This window comes from Dasypus novemcinctus, chromosome 1, assembly GCF_030445035.2.
Source record: "Dasypus novemcinctus isolate mDasNov1 chromosome 1, mDasNov1.1.hap2, whole genome shotgun sequence".
NCBI classification, from domain to species: Eukaryota; Metazoa; Chordata; class Mammalia; order Cingulata; family Dasypodidae; genus Dasypus; species Dasypus novemcinctus.
In genome coordinates this window covers 203,571,262-203,585,041 of record NC_080673.1, presented here as the reverse complement: position 1 = coordinate 203,585,041, position 13,780 = coordinate 203,571,262, and positions in this window count along the sequence as shown.

Here is a 13,780-nt window from a genome sequence, read left to right as displayed (position 1 = left end):
CACTCCACCTCTACATCAAGAGGGGGCTTAGATCCCCCATCGATGATGGATGCAATTCTCCTGCTTGCAGCTGTAGGCTCTCTTGGCTCCCTGGTGTGGGGGTTGACCTTCTTCACCTCCCTGTTAGCTGACCAGAGTAAGTCCAATAAACCAGAGGGTAGGAGTTGCGAATCTGCTGAGGCTCAGGGCCTGGCTGTCACATGAACAGTCCAGAGATTCATGTTGACTGTTTTTAAATAAAAGAAGGCCTGCCCGTACATTCCAGAGAAGGTGACCGTGGGAGACTATCAAGCTCTACTATTTGCTGGGCGCTTTCCTCGGGGCAGCGCGTCCCGGGGCAGGAGCTGGGGACTCTGCTCGGCTCTGCCCTCGGGGAGATGGCATGGCAGGTTATCATACTCAACTGTCACAGCCAGGCTGTGAGCTGGTAGAACTATCCCCGTTTTGCAGACACTGGCTCGGAGAAGTTCAGAGACGCCCAGGCTCACCTGCCCAGCACCTGTCAGAGGCCTCCTTCCAGCCCAGGCTCCGGGCCCAGCAGGTGCTCCCGCCATCCGCCCCACCCCCCGCTGCTTGTCACCTGTGGAAAGGGCCCTGGCACATGTCACGCCCTCTGGGGCTCAGGTTGGAGCTGCTCGGCCAAGGGGGGGATATGACCACGTCACCAGCCCGGCTCACACTGAGACTCACCCCCTCAGGGACTCGGCTAAGGCACTCTTGGCTTGCAGGGGGACGAGACCTGACTGCAGGTGGCCGGGCCTCCCGCCCACGGGCCCTGAGGAGCTGCCCCTGCCCTCGCCAGGCCACCAGGGGCTTGGAGGGCGGGGCCAATCCGTCCCTCCTCTAAACCCAAGGCTCAGAGGGGAGGTGACCCCAGGCCCTTCAGCCCTCAAACATCGGGGGCTCAGGGAGACGGTGGTGAAGGAGACAGACACGGGCCCTGCGCCCTCGTGGGACAGCAGGGCCCCTGGGAAAATCTCGGCAGAGGGTGTGACGTACCCAGAGTAAACCTCGGCCGTCGTGGGATGAGGAGGGAAAGGAGCCTCTTCTCCCAAGAAGTCGGGGGAGGCCCCCCAGGGCAGCCCTGGGCCGAGAGGAAAGCAGAGAACCAGTGCAACCAGCAAGTGGCCCGCTGGTGGGGAAAGAGGGTGTCCAGAGGGGCAGAGCTGGTGTCGGCGGTGCCCCCCGAGAGGGCCAGACGTGACAGAGGCGCGGGGCGCGACCGTGCAAGGCGCCAGCCTCGGGTGGCCTCCGCTCTACGGGGCCTTGGCTAAACACTAAACACCCACTAGGGTGGCAAACCCCTTGACGATTTGCAAAACTAATCCTAAGCTGGGAGACCGGCCCCAGCAGGCTCCAGGGTCAGCCCCCGGCCTCCGGGTGCCTGCTCTTGCTCCCGGCCTGAGGGGGGAGGCCCCCCGGGCAAGCAGGCAGTGACATCCAGGAAGAGAGGTGCCTGGAGGGAGCGGGGGCTGCGGAAGCTGCTGCTCCAGGGGAGACCCTCCACTCGCCCCCCAGATGACAGCAGCCATCATCATCATCGTGACCACTTATTTAGCACCTACTGTGTGCTCAGCATTGTTCTAGTTGGGGGCACTCACAACATCTAATAGGGTCTTCTTAGCGCCCAGATGAAAAAACTCCGGCAGGGAAGGGTTCCTGCCCACAGGAGTCAAATCCCCCATCCTCCACCACCCGGCTGGGTGTCCTTAAGCAAAGTGCCTCACCTCTCTGTTCCTCAAACTGTCTTGCCTGTAAAACGGGAGCAGCACGCTCCTCGCCAGTGGTTCTCCATGTCCCAGAGCTGGAGTGGCAGCAATGCTGGGAGCGGGTGAGAAATGCAGGTTCCTGGGCCCCACCCAGACCTGCCAGGCCAGGAACCCCAGGGAAGCTCGGATACATGCTCGAGCTTGAGAACCACAGTGCTAACCCAGGGGTTTTAGGCTCTGGCTGCACATTCGAATCACCTGGAACTTTAGAAAAAGGCTGAACTTTAGAAAAAAGCTCCCCAGGGCACTGAAGGCGCCGCGGCGGTAGGCTCACCGCTCTGAGCCTCGGCTCTTCGTAAGGATTCATGTGATAATAAGTGCGAGGTGCCAGGCCCGCAGCAGAGCGCCCCAGAGGCGGGGGCTTCCCTGAGAAGCGGGCAGTGGCCCCTGATGAAGCGGAGCCCCGGCTGAGCTCCAGCCCCAACCTTTTGGCTTCCCCGCCTCCCGGTTCCATGACCACGTGCCTACTCCGAAAAGAAGAAATACTCCATCTTTTCAACTTTTCATCTTACACTTGCACATTAAAAGCCCCAGGCTTTTCAAAATAATTGAAGGTCTCTGGTGATAATATTTTAATTTATCTTCATAAGTGTGGCAAAGCTCAAAATGCGCGGCTCCCCGAGCGCAGAGCCTGCTGTCAGGGACAGCGGAGGGGTCCCCCGGCCGTGGCCCCGGAAACGCCGTCCAGCCTGCCCCGAGGACGGCAGAGGGCAGAGAGCCTATGGCTGCTGAACCCCCAGACGGGGAGCCCCGGGCCGCTCCCCCGGCCACCTCGCTCTGCCTCCGGCGAGATGAGCAAGCCTGGGACCCGATCCGGGGGCAGGGGCTGCGGTGACACGCCGAGAAGTCTCCGAAGGACCTCCAGCAAATGACGAGGGGCGAGAGGGGCTGGATTTGCCCGAGACGGTCGCGCACGACCATCTCGCTATGAGGCCGTCAGGGGCCAGAGCCAGGCAGCGGGCACAGCTGGTCGCCTCGGACCAGGAGCAAAAGTCTGATGCCAGCGCTCAAGACAGGAGGACGAGGTGCCCTCAGCGAGACAGATGGGGGCCGCCCACACCCTCGCAGCAGGGGAGAGGTCAGGCAGGGAGGAAAGGGGGGGGATTTGATTTGATTATTTTTCAAACTTTTTTTTCTTTATTTTCTTTTAAAGGTTATATTAAAAAAAATGAGGTCCCCATATACCCCCCAGCCCCCTCCCCCCACTCCTCCCACATCATCAACCTCTTCCATCATCGTGGCACATTCGTTGCACTTGGTGAATACATTTTGGAGCACTGCTGTACCACATGGAGAGTGGTTTACATTGTAGTTCACACTCTCCCCCAGTCCACCCGTGGGCCATGGCAGGACACACAGTGTCCAGCATCTGTCCCTGCAGCACCACCCAGGACTACTCCAAGTCCTGCAAATGCCCAGTGGGAGGTTTTAGAGGGCTCGTGCTGTGGCTGTCGCCCTCTGGGGGAGGCAGGGGACCACCTCTGTGGGCCAGCGCACCCCTGAGGATCTGCGTGAGAGGCCGGCCAAACAGAAAGCGAAGGGCCAGGCTGGACAGTGACAGAGAGGGGACGACAACCGAGCAATCCCAGCCACCGGAGGAGAGTGCGCTGCTGACGCCCTGCACACAGGCTGGTCCCTTGCCCTTGTTCATCGAACACTGGCTGAGCACCGACTGCATGCCTGCACCGCCCTGGGCCCTAGGAAGAGAGCAGGGAACAAACCAAAGTCCCCAGCCTCACGCGGCTCACACTCAAGAGGAGTACAGGCAAGAAACAAGACGAGAGGGAAGTGGATGTGGCTCAAGAGATTGGGCTCCCGCCTACCACAGGAGAGGTCCATGGTTCAGTTCCCAGTGCCTCCTAAGGAAGACAGAGAGCTGATGCAACAGGCAGACACTGCAAACTGACACCACAAGATGATGCAACAAGAGACATAAAAAGAAAAACATAAGCAGGGAGCAGAGGTTCCCAGTGCCTTCTAAAGATCATGAGCAGGATGGTAAGCTGGCACGATGGGCAGGCGCAGTGAGCTGGCATGACAGGAAGGCGTGACAAGCTGGTGTGATGGGAAGGCATGGTGAGCTGATGCAACAAGATGATGCAACAAGAGGTACAAGAGGAAAACCATAATGAGAGACCCAACAAAGCGGGGAACAGAGGTGGCTCAAGTGATTAGGCACCTCCCTGCCACATCGGTGGTCCTGGGTTCAGTTCCCAGAGCCATGAGGGGGCGGGGAGAGATAAATTAATAAAATAAATCTTTCAAAAGAAACAAGATGAATGAGCGCCAGCAGGTCGATGGCCCCACAGCACCCCAAACCTGGCTCAAACAACCCTGGGGGACACACGGGCTGGTGTGAGGGAGCTGTGATGCTTTGAAAGCTTCCCAAAGTCAGTGGCGTCTTAAGCCTAAATTTGAAAGATAAATAGGAATTTTCAGAGACTAGCATGTCCCAGGAAGCGCCACGATGGCGCAGGGAATGTCAGAGAAACTGAATATAGAGGGGCATCCACTGAGGTGTCCAGGGTACCCAGCTCTGTGGGGACACTTGGTGGCCAGGAGGTGGCCAGAACCCGGTTCCTGCCCTTGGGGAATTCAGCATCAGGCAACAGGGTAGGCAAGCCAATCTCACACCACAGCGTGGCAGAGAAGTCACCAACGCTCCCCCACGATGGCCGCATGCCCACGCTAGCTCACTCCATCCCCACAATACCCCTTAGGGTGGCTCTGTTCTCATGTCCGTCTTCCAGAAGAAGAAACTGAGGCACAGTCCAAAATGGTGGGGGTGGTTCACTCAGGGTCACACAACCAGCAAGGGGTGGCAGTGAGCCTGAACCTGGCATTAGGCTGAAGAACCTCTGTGCGTCCACCATGCACCAGCAAGCTCCAAGCAGCACGGTGGGCTTGGGGTGCCCGGCAACATGAGGCGTCAGCCGTGCTCAGCTCTCACCTGTGCTGTCCTACCTTATCTTCCCACCACCCCATGGGGGAGGATGACTGTAAACTCCACAAGATGCGCTGAGTCAAAGGCGACCTGCGGCAAGGGCGTGTGGGAAGGGGCCTGTGGCGGTTAGGCTATTGTGTCAACTTGGCCAGGTGATTGTGCCCAGTTGTTTGGCCAAGCAAGCACTGGGCTGACTGCAGTACAAGGGCATTTATGGACTTAAGTCACCATTGACTTTACTGCAGTGGTAAATCATAGGTAGCTGGTTATAATTACATCAATCAGGGAGACTGCCATCAGCAGTGAGTGGCGCCTAACCCGATCAGATGAATGCCTTAAAAGGGGAAGTGATTGAAACCTTGAGAGAGAATTTCCCAGCTCGTCTTTGGACAGCCGACATCTCTCAGAACTCGTCGAGAACCTTCACTGGACTTTCACTGCAGCCCCTGGTTGCCCCTGCCTGCAGAACCTGGACTTGTGCATCCCCACGGCTGCGTGAGAGACTCTGATAGAATCGCATACTATCGACAGGTGTCTCTTGTTGATTCCCTAGAGAACCCTGACTAATACAGGACCAAAGCCCTGCCTGCCCGCCACTAACCCTGCTCCCCACCTCTGTGCATGCATGAAGCACAGTGGGAACGGGGCAGGGAGCACAGCCAGCTCGGGCTTCTGCTTTCCGGCACAGTAAGCCTTTCTCTCGGGGGTTCAAGCGTGTGCCCCATTGGTTAGACGTAGACTCTCCCTCAGCTCACTGGAGCATTGCCATACTGGTCATCTCTGGATGGGCCCTGGGCAAGACCTGGTAAAGTGGCCCCAAAGGCCCTGGGAGGCAGGATCCCCCATCATCTGCTGGATGCCAGAGCCTGGTTCGGTCACTCTAGCAGGCAAGCAGAGGGGAGCCATGTACAACTGATCCAAAGACAGCCTTGGGGTTTCCTGAGGGCCTCTGAAAAGAAGGTAGAGGCTGGGAGTATCATCGTTGACGCCCAGTTTACAGGCTCAAGCCCATAGAAGACCAATAAATAGCGGTGAGGGAAGGAACGAAGCCGGTCTTGGTAGGCCTGGCCTCTCCTCAGCCCGTCCTTCATGGCACCACAGAACACACATGGAATTGGAGGGGGGGGAGAAACCAGTGTGTATTTATTGGCCCCCGTGTGCCAGGTGCTTTGTGTCATGGTTCTTCTGATATTAGAAATGAACATCTGAGGACTAAAGTGGCCATAAACCTCTCTTGGATCCCATACTGGAAAGAGGCAGATCCTCACAATTAGAGGCACAATCAACACTTCAGAAGTAGTCTTCAGGGGATAACAATACCCTCCTCAGCTGTGGTTGTGAGGGTTGTAAAGTAGTCTAACAGTACCTGCTTTGGAGATGTAACAATACCCATCTTAGAGGTGTTCATGAGGGGGTATAAAAACACCCACCTTAGAGGTGGTCCTGACGGGGTATAACAAGAGCCACCTCAGAGGTTGTTGTGAAGGGGTCTGATAATACTCATCTCAGAGGAGTCATAAGGGGGTCTCCCAACACCCACTTCAGAGTGGTTGAGAGGGAGTCTAACAATACCTGCCAGGGAGGTGTTTGTGAAGGTGTCTGACAATACCTGCCTCAGAGGTGGTCCTGAGAGGGTCTCACAATACTTGCCTCAGAGATAGTCATGAAGGGTCTCAAAATATTCACCTCAGAGGTGGTCATGAAGGGTTATAAGAATACCAGCTTCTGAGGAGGTCGTGAGGGGTATAAGAATACCTGCTTCAGAACTGGTTGTGTGGGGATTCAGCAATACCTGCCTGAGATGGAGTCATGAAGCATCTAACAATACTTCAGAGGTGGTCATGAGGTTGTGTAACAATACTGCCTCATAGGTCATTGTAAGGGAGTCTAACAGCACCTGCTTGAGATGGTCATGAGAGGACGCAACAATACCCACTGAAGGGGTGGTCGTGAGGTGAAGTAACAATACCCACCTCAGAGGTGGATGTGAGGGGGTCTAACAATATTCACCTCAGAAGTGATTCTGTGGGGTAAAACAATACCCCCTTCAGAAGTGTTTGTGAGGTCACAATACCCACCTCAGCAGTGGTCATGAGGGTGTGTAACAATACCCACCTTAGAAGTAGTTCTGAGCGGGTCTAACAAAACCACACCTCAGAAGTGGTTGTGATGGGGTATAACAGTATCCACCTAATGTGGTCCTGATGGGTCTAACAACACCCACTTCAGAGGTGGTCATGAGCAAGTCCCAAAACCCACCTCAGCAGTGGTCATGAGGGGTTGTAACAATACCCATGTCAGAAGGAATCCTGAGCAGGTCTAAGAAAACCCACCTCAGAGGTTGCCATGAGGTGATTTTGTGGGGATCAAACAATACCCCCTTCGGAAGTGGTCGTGATGTCACAATACCCACCTCAGCAGTGGTCACGAGGATGTGTAACAATACCCCCCTAAGAAGGAGTCCTGAGCGGGTCTAGCAAAACCCCTCAGCGGTGGTCTCAAGGGTGTGTAACAGTATCGATGTAAGGTGGTCCTGACAGGTCTCACAATACCTGCTTCAGATGTGGTCAAGAGGAGGTCTAACAACACCCACTCCAGAGGTGGTCGTGTGGGTTTGAGGGTCTAACAACACCCACCTCAGAGGTTGTCATGAGGTAATGTAACAATACCTGCCTCAGAAGTGGTCACGAAGGGTCTAACAATACCTGCCTCAGAAGTAGTTGTGCGATGGTCTAACGATACCCCCTCCCCTTCGGAGGTGGTCGTAATGTCACAATACTCACCTCAGCAGTGCTCATGAAGGCGTGTGATAACACCCGCATTAGCTGTGGTTGTGAGGGGGACCCACAAGATGATGTAACAATACCTGCCTTAGACTGGTGAGGAAGGGATCCAACAATAACCACCTCAGAGGTCATCTCTGTGGCCACAAACAACGCTTGCCTCAGGGGTAGTTGTCCTGTATTTGAAAGTTCTCTTCACAGAGTCAGTGTGTAAGAAACGTCTGTTGTAAAACTCCTTCGCACCAGTGGTCGGGAGCGAAGCTGGCACCTGAACTCAGGTCCAGGCCCTGAGCATCACAGGGCAGTGCATGCGCTCTTGGTGCCTCAGTTTCCTCATAGGTTAATTGAGAATGAGCACACCTTCCTCACGAGGTTGCCATGCAAATGAAAGGAGGAAGCCTTCGATGCTCAGAAGAGTGCCTGGCACCAGGGCACTGTGGCGCTCACACAGTGAGTTCCCGTTTGCACCACACACACTCATTTAGGTGCTGTGATGGGCAGGGCAGCCCATTCCCAAGTGCTCAGGCCAGTCTCCCAAGTGGCCCGTTGGCAGATGACAAGTCTTCATCCATTTGGCAAACATTCCGAGGCAGGTGCCGAGTCCCAAGGCCCTGGGGCTCAGCAGTAAATCCCGCAGGTGCTCCAGGCGGCCTTGCCAGGGGGCTCCTCCCTCTGCCAGGGGAGTGGCCAGCCCACCCAGCGTGCTTCCCCATCTCCATCAGCTCCAGTCTTCCAACTGTCTTAGCCCCGCCACGCGCTAGCTGTATGCTCTGTGCCTCAGTTTCCCCACCTGTAAAATGAGGGGATGGACACATTAGGAGGGTACTCCCCAAAAACGCACGCGTGGTTGAATCCACTTAGGAAACGCCATCGCCACTGTCGCCGCTCTTGTTTGCTTACTATGGGCTGAAAAGTTCTGCAATTTAAAAACCTGTTTGACTTTGATTAATTCTGTTTTTCCTCCAACTTTCTGACCCTGTAGTTCTTTATTTATGCTTAACAGCTATTAACACACCAGGGAACACGGGCTATTATGGAAATATGTGCTGAGTCCTGAGGAAGAAAGAGAGAGGGAAGGATTTATTCTGCCTGAAGTGCTGGCGTCAGAAAAAATACATCCAGGCGGGTCTGGAACGATGAGCTGAAGGGCCCCAGCTAGAGGAGGAAAGCGGAGAGCACGGCACACCCGGGGGGCAACGGATGAAAGTGCGAGGGCCCGCAGGAGTGGGGGGCACCCCGGGAGGTGGAAGTGGAGCAGCGGCTGGGAGACTGGAGGGGCAAGCAGGCTGAGGGGCTGCAGCCGCGGGCACCTGGCTGAAGGGTTGGCTTTCCTCTGAGGTCAGAGAGGACCTTCTGGGTTCCCAAGAAGAGGCAGGACATGGTCTTGTCTGTGATTCAGAAAGTTAACTGATATTCTACTGCAAAACTATTGTGACTAGTAATAGAAGAAACTGTAGCATTGTTATGGAGAAAGTGGCCACAGGAGTTGCTGAGGGCAGGGAGAGGGAAGAAGAGGTGTGATGTGGGGGCATTTTCAGGATTTGGAGTTGTCCTAAATGATACTGCAGGAACAGATGCAGGACGTTATATATCCTGCCGTAAACCACTGAATGGACTCGGGGAGAGTGTGAACTACAGGGTAAACTATTACCCACGTGGTGCAGCAGTGCTCCAGAATGTGTTCACCGAGTACGATGAGTGTGCCACAAGGATGGGGGAGGTTGTTGGTGTGGGAGGAGTGGGGTGGGGGGTGGGGGTATATGAGAACCTCTTTTTTTTTTAAGATTTATTTATTTATTTATTTCTCTCCCCTTCTCCCCCCCACCCCAGTTGTCTGTTCTCTGTGTCTATTTGCTGCGTGTTCTTTGTCCACTTCTGTTGTTGTCAGCAGCACGGGAATCTGTGTTTCTTTTTGTTGCGTCATCTTGTGTCAGCTCTCTGTGTGTGCGGCGCCATTCCTGGGCAGGCTGCACTTTCTTTTGCGCTGGGCAGCTCTCCTTAGGGGTGCACTCCTTGTGCGTGGGGCTCCCCTACGCGGGGGACACCCCTGTGTGGCACGGCACTCCTTGCTCGCAACAGCACTGCGCATGGGCCAGCTCCACACAGGTCAAGGAGGCCCGGGGTTTGAACCACGGACCTCCCATGTGGTAGACGGACGCCCCAACCACTGGGCCAAGTCCACCGCCCTCTTATATTTTTTAATGTAACTTTGTGTTTGTGTGATGTATATATCTTCAAATACATATAATTAACAAAAATGATGGGGTGGGGTATATGGGAACCTACGCTTTTTATGTTCTTTTATGTATCTTAACGTAACGTTCTTTGTGATCTATTAACTTTAATTTTAAAAAGTGTAAAAAAATAAAAAGCTATTAAACTCAAAAAAAAAAAAAAAGAAAGGTAATTCTGGCATCTTCTGAAAGCTGAAGCGGAGAGAGAAGACCAGCCAGGAGGCTGTGGAGTCAGTCCAGGGGCAAGATGAGGAGATCTGAACAGGATCCTGAGGCAGGGTCACAGGGGCAGGTCCCTAGGGCCCCGGGGTGCAGGGTGAGAAAGAGGACGAGTCCAAAGAGACTCAGAGGCGTTTGGGAGAACAAGGATGACGCTTTTCTAGCTAGGAGCATTCAATTTGCGCATCAGTTTAGAATGAGCTCACCTCGGAAGAAAAGAAAGAAGAAAGGGAGCAGGATTGAGAAAACAGGTAGCACCATCAATTCCTCCAAGGTTCTACTTAGGAATTCAAGATTTAGCTAAAAATCCCATGTTTCCAAATATCCAATTATTTGTTGTCATATAGACAAGGGGCCAGATTTTTTCCTGCGTATTTCAATTTCCATGTGGTTTCTTGGCATCACAAAGGCAGCCCAAAACAGTTGGCAAATGTTTAATTACTGTGCTTTTCTATAATGCCTCCACCGCGTAAGGCCAGGGGTCTCACAACTGTCGATTTGTCTGGAGGAGAGGTTTGCAAAGCCTTCGGTTTTGGTAAACATTTTGGAAGGGGTCTCACAGTATTCTTACCACGAAGATTCGTTTCAGAAATCAAAATTTAAGATATTGCTACCCATCTATCGAAAAGTAAATTGAATTTTTTCTTTTATAGCCTTGCACATTTAAAACTTTGCATAAATAAAACGTTGGTTGAAAATCATGGTTTGAGGGATTTCAGCTCGGGGGATCATTAAAACGCACTGTTTTCCTCGGGAAGGGCTACTGCCATAATCAAGACTGACTGGCAAGTATGGGATACTTGTTTAGCATGGCTCCTGCCAGGCCTTCTCCAGAGGCTAAAGTGTCCCTAGTCCAAGACCAGAAGGTTTACAGGCCCTGGGACTGTGTCAGTGTCTCCTCACCACTGTACCCCCAGAGCCAAGCCCAGAGCTGGATTCTCAGTCAGTATTTGTTGGATGGATGGATGGGTGGGTGGGTGGGTGGCTGGGTGAGTGGGTGGGTGGAGGTACCTGCCACCATGAAAACTCCTAGAGATCCGACTTCTTAACTACAGTTGTTGAAATTAACTACAATTTGGTGGGAAAGAAAAAGCCCTGGATGGGGGATCAGGAGACCCAGGACAATGTCAACTTTCCACTGATGGGGTTTTAAGAATTTGGACAAATCCCTTTCCCTGTGGACACTGCCATTTTCCTCCTCTTTTAAAGGAGAACCCCTCCAAACCCAGTCAAGCTTACGGCCCCATATCAAATTTTCTCCCCTATCCTCGTGTTTCCAAGACCCTCATTTTGCCTGGCACAGTTCCTAGTCAGAAATGCACTTCAAGGAGACATAACTTCCTGTTATGGCCAAGTGGTGAGGTTAGCAAATTCTCTCCCCCAAAATCAATTTTATAGCTACCCCCAAAAGGACAAAAACATTTCCATACTCAAAATCATCCAGTGGCATTCGGAGAAGGGTTTATGCTTGAACAACTGCTAAACTTCAGATAGAAAGTTCTGAAACTTCAGAGGGAGGTCTGGGGAGTTCTGGCTTGGGCTGACCCCCATCCCTCTCCCAGCTCATAGGCTTGTTCTGCAGGGAGGGCAGGCCAGAGCCAGGAGGGGCTCCCACAATTCCGAGCAGTGCGAGTGCCCACAGCAGTGTCACTGTCAGAGGAAATGATGCTCCGGAGACCGTGTGGAGGGCCGAGGCTGCACACAGGCACAAAGGAGACCGGGAAGGGCCCAAACCAGCAGAGACTCTGAGGTGGCCCTAAGACTGTGCACATGCACACAGAAAACCCACACGGCCTGACGAAGAGTAGAAGCCAGGGCGGACTTGAAAGGGGCCTGAATTTTGAATGTGCCCTAAAATGGCAGTGTCCACAGGTCTTTGACAGTCTAACTAGCCTAACAAGCTTGAGGTATTTGAGAATAACCTCTGCTCAAACACTGGTTGACCTCTAAGCTATCCAGACACAGGGGCATAAAATTCAGGCTTAAAAATAAATATCAGAAACTTTAAAATTGGAGGAGAAGCATTGGCAGAGCAGGGGAGCCTGAGGTCACAGATTTAGCCCAGGCAAGTTACCAAACAAACAATGAACATGCAAATAACAGCAACAACAACGATTTTCTGGAGGGGATACAAATCTAGAGTTGCTTCAGTATATTACCTAAAATGTCCAGTTTTCAACAAAAAAAATTAGATAGGCAAAGAAATGGGAAAATATGACCCATACTCAGGGTACAGGGAACAAAGCTATCTTGGAATAGCTCCAGAAATTGGATTTAGCAGTGAAAGACTTAAAAGCAGTTATGATAAATATGACAGAAGAATGAAAAGAAACCACGTTTAAAGAATTAAAGGAAAGTATGACAACAATAAATCAACAAATATAAATTCTCGATAAGGAGAAAGTATCAAAGAACCAAATAGAAATTCTGGCGTTGAAAAGTACACTAATGGGAAAGATTCACTCTAGGGGCTCCAAGGCACATTCCAGATAGCAGAAGAATGAGTGAATGTGAAGACAGAGCAATAAAAAGGATCCAATCTGAAGAAGAAAGAGGAAAAAAGATCAAAGAACAATGAACAATGAACAGAGCCTCCGAGACCTGTAGAACAACATCTAAAACACCAACACACAGGTAGTGGGAGTCCCTGGAGAAAGAAGAAAGAGAAAGGGACTGAAAATATACATAAAAAATAATGGTCTAAAGATTTCCAAGACTGATGAAAAACTAATCGAAACCTCCAAGAAGTTCAATGAACTTCCTAAGACAAATTAAGGAAAATCTTAATAAATAGAGAAACAGTCCATGTTCACGGATTGGACAACTCATTATTATCAATATGACAATTCTCCACAAATTCATCTATAAATTCAATGAAATCCCTCTCAAAATCTCATTAGGCTTTTTTAATAGAAATTGATAAGTTGATCCTAAGATTTATATGGAAATGAAAAGGACCTAAAATACCCAAAACAGTTTTGTGCAAGGGCAAAGTTGAAAGTCTTATACTCCCTGATTTCAAAGTTACCATTAAGCTTCAGCAGTCAAGACAGTGAGGTATTAATGGAAGGTGAGATGTGTAGATCAATGGAACAGAATTAAAGTCCAGAAATAAACCTCTACATTTATGGGCAACTGATTTCAACAAAGGTGCCAAGATAATTATTAAATGGGGAAAGAATGAACTTTTATCCAGAATATACATATAAAGAATTCTTACAACTTAAGAAGAGAAAAATCAAACATGGGCCAAAGGCTTCAATATACATTTCACCAAAGAAGGTATATGAATGGCTAATTAGCACATGAAAAGATGTTCAACAGCATTAGTCATTAGGGAAATGTAAATTAAAACCACAATGAGTTACCTTTGTACCTCTAGAGTGGCAATAATAAAAGAGACAGATGTAACAAAGATCTGGAAAATCTTGGACTCCATACATTGTTGGTGGGGCTGTAAAATGACACAGGTACTTTGGGGAAAAAAAGGTTGGTAGTTTATTAAGGTTGGTAGTGTATGATAGCTCATCATATGACCCAACAAGTCCACTGCTAAGAAACTACCCAAGAGAAATAAAACATACTTCTACCCAAACACTTATATTGGAATAGTCATAGCGGCATGATTTGTAAGAGGCAAAACCTGGAAACAACCAAATCTCCATCTACTGAGAAAACAGGTTGTAGCAGTTTGGCATTGTTTATGAATTCCAAAAATAGAAATTTTCGTAAACTGTAAGTTCCTCTGGGCATATATTAGATTGTATTAAGTTCAGAGGTTTCACTTTTACTTGATTAAATTATGATTAAGGCCACATCAGTAGGGCCAAG